This window comes from Lathyrus oleraceus, chromosome 2, assembly GCF_024323335.1.
Source record: "Lathyrus oleraceus cultivar Zhongwan6 chromosome 2, CAAS_Psat_ZW6_1.0, whole genome shotgun sequence".
NCBI classification, from domain to species: Eukaryota; Viridiplantae; Streptophyta; class Magnoliopsida; order Fabales; family Fabaceae; genus Lathyrus; species Lathyrus oleraceus.
The window spans coordinates 277,111,218-277,118,091 of record NC_066580.1 but is presented as its reverse complement, the minus strand read 5'-3'; the positions used below and the strand labels follow the sequence as shown (position 1 = coordinate 277,118,091).

The window sequence follows — 6,874 nt, the reverse complement described above, 5'->3', positions numbered from 1 at the left end:
GCATCCAAATTCTTTTTAAGCAATGGTGTGTTATACAAGAGAAATCACGACATGGTTCTGCTCAGATGCGTGGATGGACGTGAAGCGGACCTGTTGATCAAGGAGATTCATGAAGGATCCTTTGGAACTCATGCCAATGGGCATGCCATGGCCAAGAAGATTTTGAGAGCTGGTTATTACTGGTTGACCATGGAATCCGACTGCTTCAATTATGCTAGAAAATGTCATAAATGCCAAATCTATGCCGACAAGGTACACGTGCCTCCGACCCTGCTAAATGTTTTGACGTCACCTTGGCTTTTCTCAATGTGGGGCATCGACATGATTGGCACCATCGAGCCTAAAGCTTCCAATGGTCACCGCTTTATCCTGGTTGCCATTGATTACTTTACCAAATGGGTAGAACCCGCCTCCTACGCTAATGTGACAAAAAAGTGGTTGCATGATTCCTCATGAAAGAGATCATTTGCCGTTATGGAATCCCAAGCCGGATCATCACAGATAATGGGACGAATCTAAACAATAAGACCATGAAAGAATTATGCGAGAGCTTCAAGATTGAGCACCATAACTCTTCACCCTATCGTCCAAAGATGAATGGCGCTGTTGAAACCACTAATAAAAACATCAAGAAGATCCTGCAGAAAATGGTAAAAACCTATAAGGATTGGCACGAAATGCTACCCTTTGTACTGCATGGATACCGGACTTCCGTCCGCACTTCAACAGGGGCAACCCCGTTCTCTTTGGTATATGGGAGGGAGGCAATTCTCCCAATTGAAGTGGAGATACCTTCAATGAGAATCTTGATGGACACCAAGCTAGAAGAGGCTGAGTGGATTCAAAATAGATTTGATTAGTTAAACCTCATAGATGAGAAGCGAATGACTTCTTTGTGCCATGGACAGTTATACCAAAAATGTCTTAAAATGGCTTTTGACAAGAAAGTACGTGTTCGGGAATTCAAAGAAGGAGACCTCGTGCTCAAGAAGATCTTGCCAATACACAAGGACTCACGCGGGAAGTGGACTCCCAATTATGAAGGCCCATATGTTGTGAAGAAAACTTTCTCTGGAGGCGCCTTGATTCTCACAACTATGGATGATGAAGAGCTCTCACACCCCGTGAACTCTGATGTAGTTAAAAAATACTATGCCTAATAAAAACCCGCTAAATTGAAAACCTGAAAGGGCGATTTAGGCAAAAAAGGGTATCCCGGTGGACTGAAAACCCGAAAGGGCGATCCAGGCAAAAGTTAAGGATGAATAAAAAAATGGTAGCTCGCTAAGTCGAAAACCTGAAAGGGCAACTTAGGCGAAAAAAAGAGCGTCCCGGTGGATTGAAAACCCGAAAGGGAGATCCAGGCAAAAGTTAGGGGCACAAGGCATAAACTGCATCAGTTGTTACTGATTAACACCGAAGAATCTGAGGCGGAAGATTAATCTAGTCACTCCCCTTAGAAGCAAGATTTTGGGGGAATCATATCTATTAAGGATGTTAGTGGTCACTGAATTCAACGTAAACCTTTCCTTATTGCCATTTTCCAAATTGTAATATTCCATGGAGCTACGCCATTTGTGTGCTACCATTCTTGAATAAAATACAAGTTTTCCCTATTATTGTTAGTTGTGTTCGTCTACGCTTTTCTTTGTTATGCAAAGTGTCATTTATTTGTTAATAATGAAATTTTGAAACTTGAAAAAGAATTTGAAATTTAGTGAAAAGAACAAAATTACTTTGATATATGTGAAAATTAAAGGAAAATCATTTGTTTCCCCGAGAGCCTTAAGGTTGCATAAATATACCTGGATCACCAACAAAAGTCCCCATGGAGTATAACTTATTAATCCTCTAGAAGGATGGACCTTTGGTTATTTATAACTGTCAATCATGATAGTTTCTCCTCTGGATGCGCCTGTTAATTGTACGGGTTTGAGTTATCGGTGTTGAGGAATCAGGATCTCTGTAAACAGTCCCTACAAACTCCCAGTCTGCCTAGTGTCAGCACTCTCATATCATGATCATTCATATATCATGCATAAAAAAATCCAAATCATGCATAGCCGAAATGTACTTCGTGCTCATTTTGCATTGACCTAGGTCTTGTTGTTGATCCTATATCCTTTGACCTCTAATTCCAGTTTGTCTTTGGTGCCCTTAAACCAACATCCGATTTTCGCAGTCATTTACAAGTCTAATTGTTGTTGGCAAAATCCGTTAAAAGTTGGTTATAGTCCATTACTTACGGTTAAAGTCCAATTGTTGTTGAGCATTGTCAGGTCATATATGAACCTGTTGTTCAGTGCTATTCAGGTCATATATGAACCTGTTGTTCAGTGCTATTCAGGTCATATATGAACCTGTTGTTGAACTTTATTCCATTATCAGGTCATATATGAACCTGTGGTTCAGTGCTATTCAGGTCATATATGAACCTGTTGTTGAACTTTATTCCATTGTCAGGTCATATATGAACCTGTTGTTGAGCTTTATTCAGGTCATATATGAACCTGTTGTTGAGCTTTATTCCATTATCAGGTCATATATGAACCTGTTGTTCAGTGCTATTCAGGTCATATATGAACCTGTTATTGAACTTTATTCCATTGTCAGGTCATATATGAACCTGTTATTGAGCTTTGTTCCATTGTCAGGTCATATATGAACTTGTTGTTGAACTTTATTCCATTATCAGGTCATATATGAACCTGTTGTTCAATGCTATTCAGGTCATATATGAACCTGTTGTTGAACTTTATTCCATTGTCAGGTCTTATATGAACCTGTTGTTGAGCTTTATTCAGGTCATATATGAACCTGTTGTTGAGCTTTATTCCAGTGACAGGTCATGTATGAACCTGTTCTGAAGAGTCTTTCTCTATGATTGTTTCAATGTTGTCAGGTCATATATGAACCTGCTGTTGAGCTTTCATTCCAGTATTACCAGGTCATATATGAACCTGTTGATACACTCTTCTTGAATTTTTCTAAGTTTGTTAGGTCATATCTGAACCTGCTGTCAGAACTTCTTGATATTCCCCAACATTGTCAGGTCATATATGAACCTATTGTTGTGTTTTATTCCAATATTGCCAGGTCATATATGAACCTGTTGTAGCATTTTTTTTCCTTATTCGGGTTTAGTAAGTCATATGTGAACTTACTACCGAAATCTCTTGTACTCTAAGTATCGTTTATCAAATCTCTTTGCATATTCCCTAGTGTCTTTCCCCAGCAAATTGTCATCCCAGATGAGTCTTCATCCATTGCCTTTGACATTTCCTATAAAATACCGCTACCATATTTCCATCATTTCCCACATGTCTGTTCATCATCCATCATAAAAATCACGCTAGGGTCCATCATGTCCCAAGCAAACCAAAAAGAGATCCTTCAACTCATAAGCACGACATGTCATCACATCTAGGGACAAAATTCGGGTCTTTTATATTTAAATACCTTTAACTTTTGATACCATGAGGATTATTATCACGCATGACATCTGTTAAAGATATTTAAATAGGGGCAACTGTCATACCCTAAAATTTTGCCCCACCAAATTCATCTGCATTCATTCATCTGTATCATTTCCTTATGATCATTTCATCTGATCATAAGAACTTTTATTCCATACATAAGTTAGGATTAATATTTACTTTGTTTGATTTGTTTGACTGGACCAGTTCATATAATTTTTCCATTCATTACATGTCCATCGTCAGCTTTGGTTTTGAACTTCGCCTAAATTTTTCTGTAGTTTGATTTACTTAGGATTTTCTTTTTATGAATTTTCATTAGGACTGCTTTTAGTTGATTGTAATCAATAGGAACCACACTACCATTCATTCATTCATACATTTATCACACACCATATTCATTCATACATACACTTTTCTATTATATATGTCCATATTTGGCATTTGTCTTGAATCATGGAGTGCTTGTTAGCATGGATATTTAGAGTTTTGTTTTGTTGATTTTCGTTGAAGGGTTACCTCTAATTGATTAGAGGGGTGTGAGGTTTTTTGTCTTGGCTTTGCACTTCAAAAAAAAGGTTCTATTTGGTTCTATTTTTATTTAGGTTCTAGCAAGAAATTTTTTGTTTGGTTATTAATAAATTTGAGCCAAGAATTGAAAGAAAGTCATTAGCTATGATAATTTTAATTTTATTTATTATTATACCAATTTGAATTAGGTAAATAAGAATATTTTGTCCCATTTTTTATATAAAAAAGGAGAAATAAAATTGTTGTTTTTGCATTAAAATTCAAAAAAAAAGTAGTAATTTTTTTTACATCATTTGTTTTAATTAAAAAATAAAAATAAAAACAACAAGGATTAAGAGATGTAGGCCCTCTTCATATTTTCTGCAAGATGGATTTTTGTCTTCATGTGCATTGCTTTGAGGTGGGTACTTTTGGTTGCAGCATTTCTATTGCTGTAGACATAACCTGTTTTGTATAGCAGAGAAGCAAGTTAGCACATTTGTAGTAACAACACAAACCAAGAATCAGAAGAGAAAAATCAATTGTTTTGCTATCACCACTTGAGAGGGATGCCAAAACATTTTAATAAGAATGTCACAAGGAATCTCTGAACTTAAAAAGGGGGACGAATTGAAAGAGGGATAAGGGATATCAACATAGCCAAAAATCTTTTTTTAAGATATATAAACCAGGATAATAATACAAAAAGGGAAGGGAGATTCCAAAAAAGAAAAAAGAGGGCAGACAACCTACCTGAGTTTTTTTGCAACAAGTTTTCAAAAGCTCACACCATCATCTTTTAACCGGATTCATTAAAAGGGTCTGGTCATTAACAACCCAAAAGAGAGAAAAAAACAGGGATACAAACACAAAATCCCAAGGAGATCAATCAAAACAAATAGGTCACAAACATCTTAAGTTAGATCCCAGATTCACACCAAGGACCAAACTAGTGAGCAATCACGACATCACTCAACAACAAATATATTAATCAGCAAGCTACCACAACCAGAGGAGATAGATTCACATTGTTAAAGCTTAAAGAGGAGAAACTTTACTTGAATCATTTGGTTTTAAAGGGGTAAGATGTTTCTTTTCTATAAGAACCTTATATTGTATTTCTGATGGCTTGTTGGTTTCACACGATTCTTGTGATGTTTGTTTCCATGACCTTTTTTCTTTGCTTCATCTCCGATCGATCTATTCTGGTGTTTATGAAGAGTTGTGTGATTTCCCTCATGTTTTATTCTGATGTATTTGTCTTGATTACTGATGTTGTTGGTGTTTGGTTGAATAGGAGGTTTCTGATGAGAGTTGAGAGTTAGAATCCGTACGGTTTTGACTTGATTCACTTAGTTCTGGTTTATTTTTATTTATTTATTCCATGGCCAGATTCACGTGTGGTTGGTGATATTTGATTGGGCCTTGCTTTTTTTTTAGCCCATTCCTTAATTTTTTATTTGTTGTTATTTAGTTTAGTTAGATCATAAGAGGAGGTTTAACAACTCAAAAAGATTTGTTCATTTCAATCAAATAAAGATTTTAGATTAGGTTTCTAATAAAGATGATAATATAACTTTTGTTGTTTTTATTTTCTCATTTATTTTACTTCATAAAAGAAAAACCAAATAGAATAAAAAATATGCAAATGTTTAATAATAATAAATAATAATAAGTATAGATTTTGTGATCAATAATTGATTTTAATTTTTTTTTAATAATAAATCTAAACTGAGAGATTTTTGTATTTATTTTCCTTATCTTTATATTTAAGTATGTTTATTTATTTGATTGCTTAGATTTATTTTATCAAAAAAAATTATCAATAAAAAATGATATTAAAAAGGGTCAGCCAATTTTTTTTCTTTCATAATAATAATAATAATATGTTTATCTTTTTAAAAGGAAAACCACAAAGATATTTTTTAAAAATATATTTTATCTTTTTATTTTGTAATTATATAATATTTTTTTTTTCATTTTCCTTATTTTATTTTGTTTTTTTAGTTATATAAAATATAATAAATGATAATAAAATAAATATAATAAAGATGATAAATATTGTTATAAAAAAGGAATAAGAGATTAAGAAAGAAAAAAAAACTTTTGATTTGTTTCCATGTTTATTTGAATTAAATGTTTAGAGATTTTCTTAAAAATAAAAAGAATCAATCAAAAAAATCTTTTACTTTAATTTAATTTTCTTCTTATTTTCTTGTGATTAATATTTATTTCTTATTTATTTCCCATTTATTTTATTCAATATCTTGCCATGTGTCAATGATTATTTAATAGCTTTTGATATTTTTTTAAAAACTTTGGTGATTCACTCACTTCCTACTTCCTAAAAGAGATGTCGATTACTTCTATAATGAAACTAATAAAAAGGACAACCTTTAAGAAAAACGACAAAAATATATTATTATTATTTTTTTATTATTATTTAGAACTTTTTAAGGTGATTGGGTTTTTTTTTTCTTTCGAATTTATCAAAACATATTAGTTTCTTCTTTTAAAAATAAATAAACAATATAATGACAAAGAAATTAAAAAAAATAGGCTTTATTTTTATCTTTGTGTTTGTAATCTATTTTCTTTCACTTTGTTATTATTTATTTATTTTGTGTGTTTATCTTTATTTTTATTATTTATTTTCTATTATTATTATTTTTATCATGTTCCCCAATTGTCAAGTGTATCTCACACCCATTTGTTTGTAATTGTGTATTTATTTATTTATTTATTTTTCATTTATTTATTTAGGTAGAGTTGTAATTAAATAGATAATAATAAAAAACTAAATATAAAATCAACACTTTTCAAAGGGAATAAAAAATAAACATCTGATCCAACGTCAAACCACTTTTCTCAAGTCAAACCATCAACCA

The 6,874-nt window shown here is 32.7% G+C and overlaps 1 long non-coding RNA gene across 1 annotated transcript; it reads right to left on the bottom strand.

Moving 5' to 3' along the window:
* Positions 1-4,237: 4,237 nt before the first annotated feature.
* LOC127121347 (uncharacterized) lies at positions 4,238-5,378 on the bottom strand. Its single transcript, XR_007803403.1, has 2 exons — positions 4,740-5,378; positions 4,238-4,451 (listed from the first exon to the last, which is right to left on the bottom strand). It is a non-coding gene; the product is annotated as an uncharacterized LOC127121347 (long non-coding RNA).
* Positions 5,379-6,874: the final 1,496 nt, after the last annotated feature.